The sequence below is a fragment of the Magnolia sinica genome, chromosome 2, assembly GCF_029962835.1.
Source record: "Magnolia sinica isolate HGM2019 chromosome 2, MsV1, whole genome shotgun sequence".
Lineage (NCBI taxonomy): Eukaryota > Viridiplantae > Streptophyta > Magnoliopsida > Magnoliales > Magnoliaceae > Magnolia > Magnolia sinica.
The window spans coordinates 72,635,243-72,648,831 of NC_080574.1; the positions used below are offsets into that span (position 1 = coordinate 72,635,243).

General features: G+C 44.0%; 1 non-coding gene across 1 annotated transcript; it reads left to right on the forward strand.

Moving 5' to 3' along the window:
- Positions 1 to 333: 333 nt before the first annotated feature.
- On the forward strand, positions 334 to 440 carry LOC131238252 (small nucleolar RNA R71). The gene has a single exon (XR_009167658.1). It is a non-coding gene; the product is annotated as a small nucleolar RNA R71 (small nucleolar RNA).
- The last annotated feature ends 13,149 nt before the right edge of the window (positions 441 to 13,589 follow it).

Here is a 13,589-nt window from a genome sequence, read left to right on the forward strand (position 1 = left end):
ACAAATACCACAAACAACTTCTGTAGTTTTTTCGGGTTCTACCTTCTTCCATAGCCTCGACTTTTCTTGTGAGTTTGGCCAATCTTGCATTTATGTCGTCTTTCTCTTTTAAAACATAAATTCCTCTCCTTTCCTTTAATTGAGTAAGCTTAGAAGTGGTGTTTCTTGAGGAGGTCTCCAATGATTGCGCATTTTTAGCGAGTTTATCAAAATAATCCAATGCATCATCGGCTTCCTTGTTTATGAATTCCCTATTACAAATCATCTTCACAAATTGGCGCATGGATGAGGTCAATCCCTTATAGAAAAATCTCGTTATCCTCCATGTTTCATAGCCATGTTGTGGACATGAATTTATGAGATCCTTAAATCGCTCCCAACATTGGAAGAAGGTCCCATCTTCTTTTTGCACAAAATTCATGATTATTTTCCTCAAGGTTTTGATATGGAAAGAAATTTTTAAGGAACTCCCTTGTCATCGCAACCCATGTGTAAGACCTCGTCCATTCCGTACCATTTTCCATGCCTATGTGCACGATGATCAACGCCCTTGGCGAGACCTGAACTAGTCTTGCATACTGCACACCTAACTAACCAAAACCCCAAGGCTTCGAAACCTATTTCATATCGACCGCCCCTTCTCCGTGATCGTAGAGGTACCACCTATGCATTTGTATGACACTCCATTAGTGAGATATGCCGTGAAGAATCATTGGTGTATCATGTACGCATGATGTCATATATTCCATTCCACATATATGCGCAACACATGCTATGCACACATGCACCATGCCACACATGGGTGAGAGATTTTCTACCCATGTATGTGATGTCACACACCCATACCACCCCTCCCTCATGTGTACCCCATAGTCAACTCTTCTTCATACCACACCTCATGCTTGATGTCATCACACCATAACATCCCATGCCCCTTTAATCCACCATTAATTCCTAATCATGAATCAATTGTTATAATCCTAGCCTAAGCTAACCATAGTCACATTAATTTAACCTAACCACATTTTCTCTACAAATACTCCTCCATCCCTTAGCATTTTCACCATTTTTCTATAGTAAGGAGAGAGAGAGAAAGAGAGAGAGATGTGATCTTAGTGGACCACCATTAAGGCCAGTATCCTAGTTCGTACCATTCCGTAGACTTTCGCGATCCTCCCTGTTGAATTCCGGCAACCCACGACCTATAATCGGTGTTTGCCCGTGACCCTAAATCGTATCCCGTAAATCTAAGTAGGCTAGACCCAAGACTTGCACCCTAGCGACCGCACCATCGCCGCTGTTCCAATACTGCTTCTCGCGCGTCGATGCGATACCCAGGCCATGAGTTGTGTGCCCGCGTTTATTTCAAGGAAAATGCCGCACGTTTGCAAAACCCTAGAGAATCTCTACCGAACATCAAATCAATCAATCAATGTACATGTCAAGTATACATCCATCACTCACCCATCCCTCTCTCAACCAAAGGCAACTCTCAAGTCAAGTACACCCATCACTCACACCCATCACACCCATCCCTCTCCCTTACAACCACTTTCTCTCTCTCTCTCTCTCTCTCTTCTCTACCATTTTTTCCAAGCAAGCCAAAGAGGAGAGAGCAATCGTCCAAGTTTCCAAGGAGAGGAGAAGCTAGGTGTGGCCCACTCCCTACCACCCAATCCCTCATCTCAACCCTTCAAGTTTCATCATCTTTCATCAAAGAAGAAGCTAAGGAGTTTAGCTTGCCATGGATCTAAGAAGAAGAGTAAACGGTGGGTGTTTTTGTAGGATTAGATTGTATTTTGATGATGGGCCAAGTGGAGCATACCAATCGATGGTATGGATCTCACTTTGGACCCTAAGTGTGGCCGATGGTCCACTATGATTCATAAGATCATACCATGATGGGGCCATTCTCCATGGACCCCATCATGATGCTTATTTGCCCATTGTGAATGGTCATCTAGACCTTGTATTTTATGGTGGAAAGGGATCTCCACCATTGATTTTGATTGTTGGGCCCACATGTAATGGGACCCACTTGATGCATATTTTGTAATGCATGGAAGGGAGGGCCTATAGTGTCGGGGTCCCTCCCATCACACACGTCTCTCTCTCTCTCTCTCTCTCTCTCTCTCTCTCTCTCTCTCTCTCTCTCTCTCCCTCTCCCTCTCCCTCTCCCTCTCTCCCTCTCTTTCCACATTTTGTGTAGCCCACCTGATGTATGCATGAAACAGCCAAATTGTCTAGCAGTGGGGTGTATTGTTGTCCACCAGTGGGATCACACAGGCCCTAGACGCAGGGATAATGCAAATATAGGCTGAATTCCCAACCATGTGGACCACCTGTGTGGACCCCACTGTGATGTATGCTGTGTCCACCGTCCACATGGTGGAATCCCAGGCATGGGCCTAGAGTGCGCCAGGCCCTGGCACCGGTACTGGCTAACCTGCCAGTAGGCCTTGACGTAGAGAAACCACAAATGTCAGTTTGATTTCTGACTGGTGGGCCACACATGTGAACCCTACCATGATGTATGTATCCAATCCACACCATCCACCCTATTTCCCAACTCATTTTAGACGTTGAGCCAAAAAACGAAGCCAATCCAAACCTCTAGTGCGCCACATTGTAGAAAACAGTGGTTCTTGTGATATAAACTATTAGGGCCTGCCTTGATGTTTCTACATACCAAAATAGATTGAATATTGGGTTCATTAGACCCGTCATGAGCCAGAGAACCCAGCCGACAGACTGGATCATCCTGATATGGGCCCCACCTATGAAAATCCTTTAAAAAATTATATATATATATATATATATATATATATATATATATATAACAGCTTTGGACGGTGTTGCTGTCAGCATCCAGAGGACGCTGCAGGAAGCAGCGTCCTGGTACTTGGGCTGGGCAAGGTCAGTGGACCCCACCTCATGCCCCACCATGATGCATGTTGAACATCAACACCATCCATTTGATGGGTCCCCTTTAATTATTGGGATATCCTAAGAATCATCCATACAGGGAACTCAGGTGTTCCACACTACAAAAAAGTAGTAGGGGATTGAACGTCTACCATTGAAACCCTTTTGGGGTCATGGAAGTTTTGGACTAATATGGAATTTGGTTTTCCTCTTAATTTAGGTTTTGTGACCTTATGAACGGATGGGATGGAAAATAATTGTTATGGTGGGTCCCACGCAGGGACCCACCGATGATGTATGTCTTTCATTGACGATGAGCTCCCACCCACTCCACACGTGTGGCATCCACACCGTCTAGTGCAAGGACGGTGAGATCCACCATGATGTAAGTGTTTATATACACTGTCCATTTGACGGGCCCACCTTGATGAATATTGTATCCACTCCGTGCATCCATGGGTCTCACGTGAGGCCATGTGATTTATGTATTTTCTCCACATGTGTGGACCCAGCAGAGATCCTGCTTCATCCACACGTGTGGACCCCATGTGATTTTATGGGTTTTATCCTCACCGTCCATCCCTAGACGTGGGACAATGAGACCCACCTCTCTGAATGTATTCTATAGCCATCCGTTCATTTTGGGTAGGACGTGGGACCCACCCACATGTGTTGTACGTGTGGGGTGGGGCCCACCTTGATATATGTATTCTGTATTTACATCGTCCATTCCTGGACGGTGCATGTGGGGTCGGCCGTAACATATGGCTCTAATCCACACCGTCCAACCCTTTGGACGGTGGGACCCACCTCATGTATGTATTGTATATTCACACCGTCTATCTATTTTCTGATGTGTGGGGCCACCTTTATGTATTGTTTATCCACACCATCCATCGGGTTGGGACGGTGGTAGACCCCTTCATGTTGTATGTACTGTATACCCTCGTCGTCCGTTCCTTGGGCATGAGGCTCACCTTGCTGATGTGTGTATATTCACACCGTCCATCTGACGGTGGAGCCTAACTATGATGTATGTGTTTTATTCTCACACTGTCCAGATCATGAGCCCACCTAAGATGTATGTGTCTTATTCACAGCGTCCCACACGTGGGACCCTTGAGGCATGTATTCTATCCACACCGTCTAGAAAGGCTAGATGGTGAGGCCTGCAATGATGAATGTGTTTCATATCTACGCCATCCATCCATATTATTGGACGCAGGGCTCACCTGCTGGTTGTGCAGAGCCCACCTGCTGCTTATGTAGGGTCACTTGTTATGAGGCCCATTGTGACATATTTGAAGCCCATGTGATGTGACCTATTGTGATGTATATTAGGCCTGTGTGAGCGACCCATTATGATGTATATTAGGCCCATGTGAGAGGCCTATTGCGGTGCATATGAGCCCCATGTAATGTAGCCCATTGTGATGTATATTAAGCCCATGAGATGCGGCCCATTATGATGTGTAAGGCCCATGTGATGTGGCTCATTGTGATGTATATCAGGCCCATGCGATGCGACCCACTTGATATATATGAGGCCCATGTAATGTGGCCCATTGTGATATGTGAGGCCCATTACGTTGTATGTGAGGCCCTTATGTGAGGCCATGAGCCCCATTATATGTTTGGCCCTATAAGGGCCACTCCTTGGGAGCAATGTTGGTTGAATGTCCATATTGATGGGCAATGATGGTTGAATGTCCACATTGTGACCTTCCCTTAGGCCTCGTTAGGCCCATTCTTGATATGAGTAGGCCATCTAGGCTTATCCTTGATATGACGAGAGTACATCATCATCATGTAACATGCTTAGTATAGCTTCACGATCCATGCCCATGCGCATCATATGTATGCTTGATATGAGGAGTGATTGATCATAGCACATGCCATTGGGCGGATTAGTACGAGAAACCTTTAGAGATGGTGTTACCCCACATGATCGCGCGGCACGCGCAGGTTTGACGCATGACCGGATGGTATGACTTATGCATCTCGAATTTGTGTGATAAGATCACTTAGCGCCGTAGCGATATTAGGGCTATGACCTCCACAGGTTCATCATGGATGGTTAGATGGGATACTAAAAATATTTGGTTCTAGCACTATGGGCACATAAGATGTCCTTAGGTGTGAGTCCCAGAATCCTCTTGGTACCAGAAGATACTCCAACGTCTAGATCGAGTGGATACATAAGCGCTCGAGTACTGAATACCAGTAGGCGGCTTCTCTCACTATGTCGTGGTCAGTTAGGAGAGGGCGTGGCCTTATCCACCTGAGTGAGGGGGCCATAAGCTAGGCTGAGTATGACCAGCTCGTAAATGGGTCTGCTATCGACAAGCCGGGTAGGTATTGGCAGACTACTGGCTAGGCGGATAGTGAGGTCTTTTTCACTCGCTAGTTGTGTGGCTAGGGAGGCGGCAACCATTGTGGAGTGTACTAAACCTCAGTGATATCCCAGAGATGATCTGTACTAATATGTGAACTTACTGAGTAGGAATTGTGTACTCAACATTTGACTCATTCATTCATTCATTCATTATCCACTCGGGCTGGTGGTGCGCAATCAAGTCATCGTGTGTACCTTCATAGTGGCCAGGATTTCAGTTGGGGCACGTGACCAACCTGAGATCAGGAGTTTACCACATTGAGTCTGGCTATCCAAATTTAAGTATGGGACTGATTTGGATAGAAGTCCCTTGTGATGGACCTCATAGCCTGCGATACTACGTACTATTATCTCGACTTCATACTCCAACTTGGTCATTTCATTCACACCGCATATTGCATTGCATCCTCAGCGCATAGCATTTAATTTACTATGCTTCTATATTGCATAGCCTGAATAAGGTTGATGATATTATGGACTCGCCAGAATCTGCATATTGCATTACATCTATGGCATATGGCATTTTGGGTTGCTATGTTTCTACATTTATGTGGCCTAGATGACGCTGATGATAATCGTGGTTGTCACACCCCAAACTCAGAAAATAGGCTCACAAAATTTTCGATCACCAAATCCGGTGCCGACAGCCTCTGTAGTGCCCCATTCTTGGATTTCGTCACTAACATGCCAGATTTCGATTCTGGGATCCTACAAGGAGGATTTTTAGTATGATTTTTTTTGTAATGGAGCATAACCACAAGCATAACCAAGTCACAAAACAATGTCACCACATATCCACTATATCAAAAACTTTAAGTACAATGCGGAAAGGGAAATACAAGGTAATAAAAAAACTCCAAAATGATCTAATACGTACTCCTGCCTCGGCGCTGCTGCGATCCAACGACACCTGCACGCAACAGTCGTGCATAAGCTTATAAAAGCTTAGAAGGTGGTGTAAGTGTGTGCGCAAGGCAAGCGCCAAGTGTATAATATCAGAGTAATGCAGAAATATGTGGTAAGTCCATGAATGCTATCACTATACCAAAGCTATATGATGCAAGACATGAATGCTATCGTCCATGCCAAGGCCATGCGATGCGAGGCCTATGTAGCCAAATGTCATATGCGAGATGTAAAGCAAACATGCTAGTCCTCATCAAGTACACATATCAGTACAGTTCCTCTCCGGATATCACCGGGGTCTAATACACTTCACACCGACTGCCTCCTCCCTAGTTGCACAACCAAGCAAGTGGAAGAGACCACACTATCCACTCGACCAATAGTCTGCCAATATCTACCCGGCTCATCGAAAGTGGACTCATTTGCGAGCTGGTCAAACTCAGCCTAGCTTATAGCCCCTTCACTCAGGCAGATAAGGCCACACCCCATTCTAATCGACCACGACACAGTGGGAGATGCCGCCTACTGGTATTTGGCACTTGGGCGCTCGTGTATCCACTCAGTCTAGACGTTGGAACATCTCCTGGTACCAAAATGGTTCTGAAATTTTCACCCAAGGACATCCTAAGTGCCCACAATACTAGAGCTAATATTTCTGGTATCTGATACGACCATCCACGATGTGCCTGTGGAGGCCACGACCCTGATGTCGCTAGGGCATGCAATGATCAAGTCACACATATGCGAGATGCATGAGTCACACCGTACAATCATGCAACAATCCCGCGCGTACCACGCGATCATGTAGGGCACTCCATCTCGTAAGGAGTCCCATAAATGTCTCAACCCAATGGCTTATGCTATAGTCAAACGTTCCTCATATGAAGCATACAAATGATGCGTATGGGCATGAATCATGGAATTATACTAAGCATGTTATAAAGTGATGAACTATCCTCATAATGAAGATGGGCCTAAACGACCTACACGAAACAAGTATGGGCCTATCAATAGGCCCTAGGGAGAGTCGAATGAGGACATTTAACCAACATTATACTTACAATGTGGACATCAAACCAACCTTGTTCCAAAGGCACGACCCGCCATAAATACCATTACATAAACCATGGTAGAACCACACCTTGCAATGGACCTTAGGTACACCCTATTGGGCCTTAAATACGTCAAATGGGCCATATCACATGGGACTTATATTCATCAAGTGGGCCACATCAATGGGCCGCACCCATGGGCCTTATGTACATTGCAATGGGCCATGACCCATGGACTTTAGATACATCAAAGGGGCCGCATAACATGGGCCCCATATATATCAAGGTGGGCCTCAACAACGGGCCACAAATACATCGAATGGGCCTCATAACATGGGCCTTATGTATATCAGATGGGCCACACCAATTGTGCCCCATGTGTACATCAAATGGGCCACAACCAAATAAAAGTGGTGATAATGATTTTCACCATTTAAGGTTCCTAAGGCGCACCATAACATATGTTTCCCATCCAACATGTTCATAAATTAACATAGTGATAGGTGAAGTAGAAACAAATATCAGCTTAATAGGGAACTACTATGGCCCTTAGAAATTTTGAACGGTGGACATCATTGACCACTACTTTAAATGGTGGGGTCCACTTGAACTTTAGATCTGACATATTTTTAGTCTTAAGCCTGTTAAGACAAGCTTGCCAAATCGTTGGACAGTTAGAATGCAACACATGAATCATGGTGGGGCCCACAAACATGGCCCACCAATTAAATGGACTGTGTGGATATAACACAGACACCAAAGGTGGGGCCTACTAGCCGTCCAGCAAGTGTCTGGACGACATTGATAAAACACATATATGGTGGGTTCCACCATCCACTGCCGTGGACGGTGTGAGTAAAACACATACATCATTGTGGGTCCCACGTGGGGCCCACCATAATGCTTATTTGTCGTCCAACCTGTTGATAAGGTCATACGGACCTGGAATGAAGAGGAAAAACAAATTTCATATGATCCATAACTTCTGTGAACCCAAAAATGGGTTTCAATGGCAGAAGGTTCAACCCCAATGTTTCCTATGATGTGGGCCACCTGAGCTTTAGATGGGGCTGATATTTGGAGGGCGGCCCATTGCCCTAAGGGCTTACAAAATGGAGGGTGTGGATATACAAAACACATCACGGTGGGGCCCACATATGGGACCGTGTTCCCTGGTCCAGACGGAGCAGCATCCTGCTGCAGCGTCAGCAGCAGTAGGCACTACATGCATTATTTTTTTAAAAAAAAATGGTTTTTTCACGATTTTCCACACGTGGGGCCCGCATCAAGTGAATCTACCCCAACCAATGGATTCTACAGTCCATAACCCATCCATCAAGCCCAATATTGGGCATCTTTCAGCGTGTAGAAAAATTAAGGTGAATTTAAATGGTGAAAATCATTGTTTTCGAAGGTATGGCCCACCAGAAAATTGGATCAGCTTCATTTTTTGGCTCAACGCCTAAAATGAGTTGGTAAATAGGATGGATGGCGTGGATTGAATCCATACATCCATATGGGGCCTGTACAAGTGGCTCACCCAAATGCTTATGAATCAAGCTAATATTTGTGTTTTCCCAGTTCACGTCCAGACGCTGGATGGTTCTGGGCAAGACAAATACATTTAAGGTGGGCCCTGCTTAGGTGGGCCACCACATGGTTGGGTGGTGTGGAACAACATATATATAAAGTGGGCCCCACCTACAAATGACTTGGATCAAATACATGCTTCATGGTGGGGTCCATCCGAGTGGGCCACACATCACACAAAATGAGAGAGAGAGAGAGTGAGACACACGTGTGATGGAGGGACCCCGACACTATGGGCCCTCCTTTTCAAGCATCCATCATACATCAAGTGGGTCTTATTACACGTGGGCCCATCAAATTGAAAATCAACGGTGAAGATCCTTTTTCCACCAAAATGGAAGGTCTAGATGACCCTATGCATGCAAGGAAAATAAACATCATGATGGGGTCCATGGAGAATGGCCCCATCATGGAATGATCATGGGAATCAAGGTGGGCCATCGGCCACATATTAGGGTCCAAAGTGAGATCCATACCATCGATCGGTAGGCCTCACTTGACCCATCATAAAAATATGAAAACTAGCCTATAGAAGCACCCACCGTTCGATCTTCTTGGTCCAATGGAAATTCGATCTCCTTGTGTCTCACTTTGATGGTGGAAGATAAGAAGTGGATGGCTTGGATGAAGGATTTTGGGAGAGGAAAGTTGGCCACACAACTCACTCTTTTCTGACATGGAAGAGCTTGGACGTGGGATTTTTCCTTACTTGGGAATGTGGGTTTGTGAAATGAGAGAGAGAGAGAGTAGCTTAGGTAGGCCATGATTACTTGTAAGAGACGTATGGGTGGTTAGCAATAAATGCTTGTAAGAAGGGCTAAGGGTAGGGTGGCTAGCCATAAGTGCTTGTAAGAAGGGCTAGGGGTAGGTAGGGTGGCTATAGTTAGGGTAGGGTGGCTATAGATAGGGTAGGGTGGCCATAGATAGGGTGATGTCATCACTCTCATGATTTCCTAGGGATTGGTGCCACATGGAGTAGGTGGGTCCCGCAACATGTGGTTTACGGCCATTATAATGCATGGTCCACATCTTATGATCTAAGCATTGGATTGGCGCACGAGACGTGACGTTGGAACTGCGGCGACGGTGCGATCGCAATGATATGGGTCTCAAATTAAGCTGACTCAAATCTATAGGATATGACTTAAGATCGTGCGCAAACATCGATTATAGGTCGCAAGTTGCCAGAATTCAACGAGAATGATCGCGGGAGTCGACGGAATAGTACAGACTAGGATACAAGTCTTACAGTTGTTCATTAAGAATTGTATATTGCAATGCATCCTTGGCATCTGATATTTGGCTTTCTATGACTCTGCATTTGCATAGCCAATCTGCATTGCATACTCTGATATTATATGCCTTATGGATTTGCCAGTATTTCCACTCACTCTGATATTTGTGTGCTTGACACTTATCTTGCGCACACACTTACACCACCCTCTAAGCTTTCCATAAGCTTATGCATGACTGTTGCGTCCAGGTGACACTAGGTCGTAACAGCATTCAGGTGGGAGCTTGTAGCAAATACCTTTGGAGATTTTGTTGCTTATGTATTTCCCTTTCAACACTATATTTAACAGTTTATATTAGTGGATATGTGATGATGATGATGCCTTTGTGATTTGGGTAAACTTGTGGTTATGCTTCTTACGAGATAAATGTACGTTGAAAAATCCTCCTTGTAGGATCCCAGGATCGGAATCTGGCCTATGAGCGCTGGGAGCTGAGAATGGGGTACTACGGAGGCTGTCGGTGCCAGATTCGGCGATCGAAAACTTATGAGCCCGGTTTTCGAGCTTGGGGTGTGACATACCATCAACTCCATCAATCCAATTCCTTCTATCTATCTCAACCATCCATCTAGTCCATCAAGGTGAGTACACCCTCCCCACTCATTCTTATTTTGTTTTTATTATGTTTATGGATGGTGAGATGCTGCTTTAATGTTAGTGGTAGTGTGGATGATGAAGATAATATGATTGATGGTGAAGATAATTATAGTGATGATAATGATATGATTAATGGTGTGGATGTATAGGGGAAAATATACAAAACTAAATTGTTATAGACTTCATGTGGGACCATTGATAGTGGGCCCCACCAAAATATTTGCATGCCATCCAAACAGTCCAAGTGTGGCCCATTGGGCTAGCCACACACACACATATGCACACACGTGCACACCACCCCACAAATAAAAATAATAATAATAATAATAATAATAATTAATGGTGGACACTGCAGCAAGCAGCGTCCCAGTTGCTAAAGGAAAAAGAGAGGGATTGTTGGCCCACAACACCCCCCTCCCATGTTATATGTATTTGATCCACACCGTCCATCCAATACCCTAGCTCATTTTAGGCCTTGAGCTGAAAAATGAAGTAAATCCGGATCTCTGGTAGGCCACACCATCAAAAAGATTGTTTTAATAGTGATATTTACTATAAAAACTATTAAGGCCTGGTGTGATATTTTGTATGCTTAAACATATTGAATATTGGGCTCATTGGACCTGTCACGAGCCAGGTAACCCAGCAGATGGACTGGATCGTTCTGATGTGGGCCCCGCCTATGAAAAACCTCACAAAAACAATATATATAAGGGGGTTGGACGCCCTTACTGTCAACGTCTAGAGGACGCTGTCCAGCCGCTTGTTGAAGGCAGGGATGGTGGGTCCCACCATAGGTCCCACTGTGATGTATATCAAGCATCTACACCATGCATTTGATGGGTCCCCTTAAGATAATGGGATACCCGAAAAATCAGTTGTACATGGAACTCAGGTAGCCCACACCATCTAAAATCATGTGAAGACTAGCTAAAACATATAAAAGCACTTGATGGGGTCCACCTGAAATTTTGATGCATCTGAAACTTGGACTGACCCCTTAACTAAGTGGGACACACATAATGGATGAGCTAGATTTGTGAACCATGCATCGGTGGCCCAACAAATAATTATGAATGTTTTAATGGAGGGTAACCCTCTCAACTTTTGTGTTGTGTGGCCCACATGGGCCACAAATTGACTTGATTTTAAGCCAAGAGGCCCACCTGATGCCTGCATCAGATCTGCACCGTACATTGTCTTTGATAGACCATTATAGTACATGAGCCCAAAAATAGAGCTGATCCAAATTTTAGATAGGCTGCACCACGCAAATAGTAGAAATTGAACGTTTACCATTAAAGACTCCCTGTGGGTCTACCATGATGTATCTAATTTATTGAGTCCATACATCATCCTTACCAACCCATTGCATGGTATGGTTTCATAAATGAAGCTAATCCAAAGTCCACCTAGGTCGTACCACGTGAAACTGTAGTGAACGAACTCTTATCACTAAAATTTTCCTAGGGCTGACGTTAATGATGCAATGTATATCCATACCATCCATCGACTTTACCGGATTGTTGGAGTGGATCCTAGCCTAAGGTGGGTCACACACAACTCAACCTCATGGGAAATCCCCAAGAGCTCGACTGCATAGAACCTTTTTCCATATATATATATATATATAATAGTGTTAATTAAATTTTGGGCCTCTCAATAACTATATGATCAGGTGACGCTTAGGTGATTGCTAAAAATAAAATAAAATATTAGGACTTGTAATGTATGTGCAGTCCCTAAATATATGATCACGTGATGTTGGGTGGCCTATACACCATATGAACTATGAAGTATCTTCCGCCCTAAACCTTGTGAAATTGGGCAACATGTGTAGTTCACTACCATAGGACCATGTTATATAAGATCGGCCTTAAATCATGCATGGTTGAGTTGTGGCCCTTAGTCAAGTAATTATATGGTGTATGGACAACCTAAAATTGAAGTAAAATGTGGCGTATGTGTAGCCCATATTGTATGGCCATGTGATATTTGGCTGACCACTAGCCTATGTGTACTTGTGATATGTATGCTATCTTGAATCATGTGAAATTGTGTTGTGTATGCGGTCAGACCCAAATTGTGTGGGATTGGGTTACTGCCTTAGACTACCTAATTATATAACAAGTGCAAAGCCCTTCACCACTTAACTCTTTGGTTAGAATGTGGCCCTAAGTAGTAGTATCATATGACATGTGTTTAAACCCTTAAACATGTTCAATTATAACAAATATGTAGACTCTAGTGTTGTGAGGGTATGATATACCTGTTTGGCCCATTAATCATGTAAGTATTTGATGTATGCATGGCGACCTAATCATGTACAAAGGTGTAAGTGCTTTGGTTTCTTGCTCCTTTGATTGTCAAATTTTATAGTGCTAAAACCATAATTTGTCTTGTGTAACACATTGATATATATGTTCAAGGCAATGCATCACATGTACAAGGTCAAGGCTTCAAGTCAAGAACAAAAATCTACTTTAAGAAATGCAGGATCAAGTACATTGTTCACTTCTTTAAAGCTTCAAAGTTCAATGTTTTAAAGTGACATCGAAAGACAAGTCAACTGTTCATACTCAAGACTCAAGGTGAAGTATAACTCATGTACTACAAATTCAAGCTTCAAAAGATCTCAAATACAAGCTTCATTATGTGTTGAGATCTCAAGTTTCATGAACTTCAAAGATCGTCTTTCATCTGATGAAAAGAAGGTTCAATATTCATACATCATAGATAAGGTATGAAAGACCCTAGTTTGACCTTAGGGCAGGTCATTTTGAACACATAATTCAAATTGAATCATTTTATAAGTGTTTGGTATGTTCT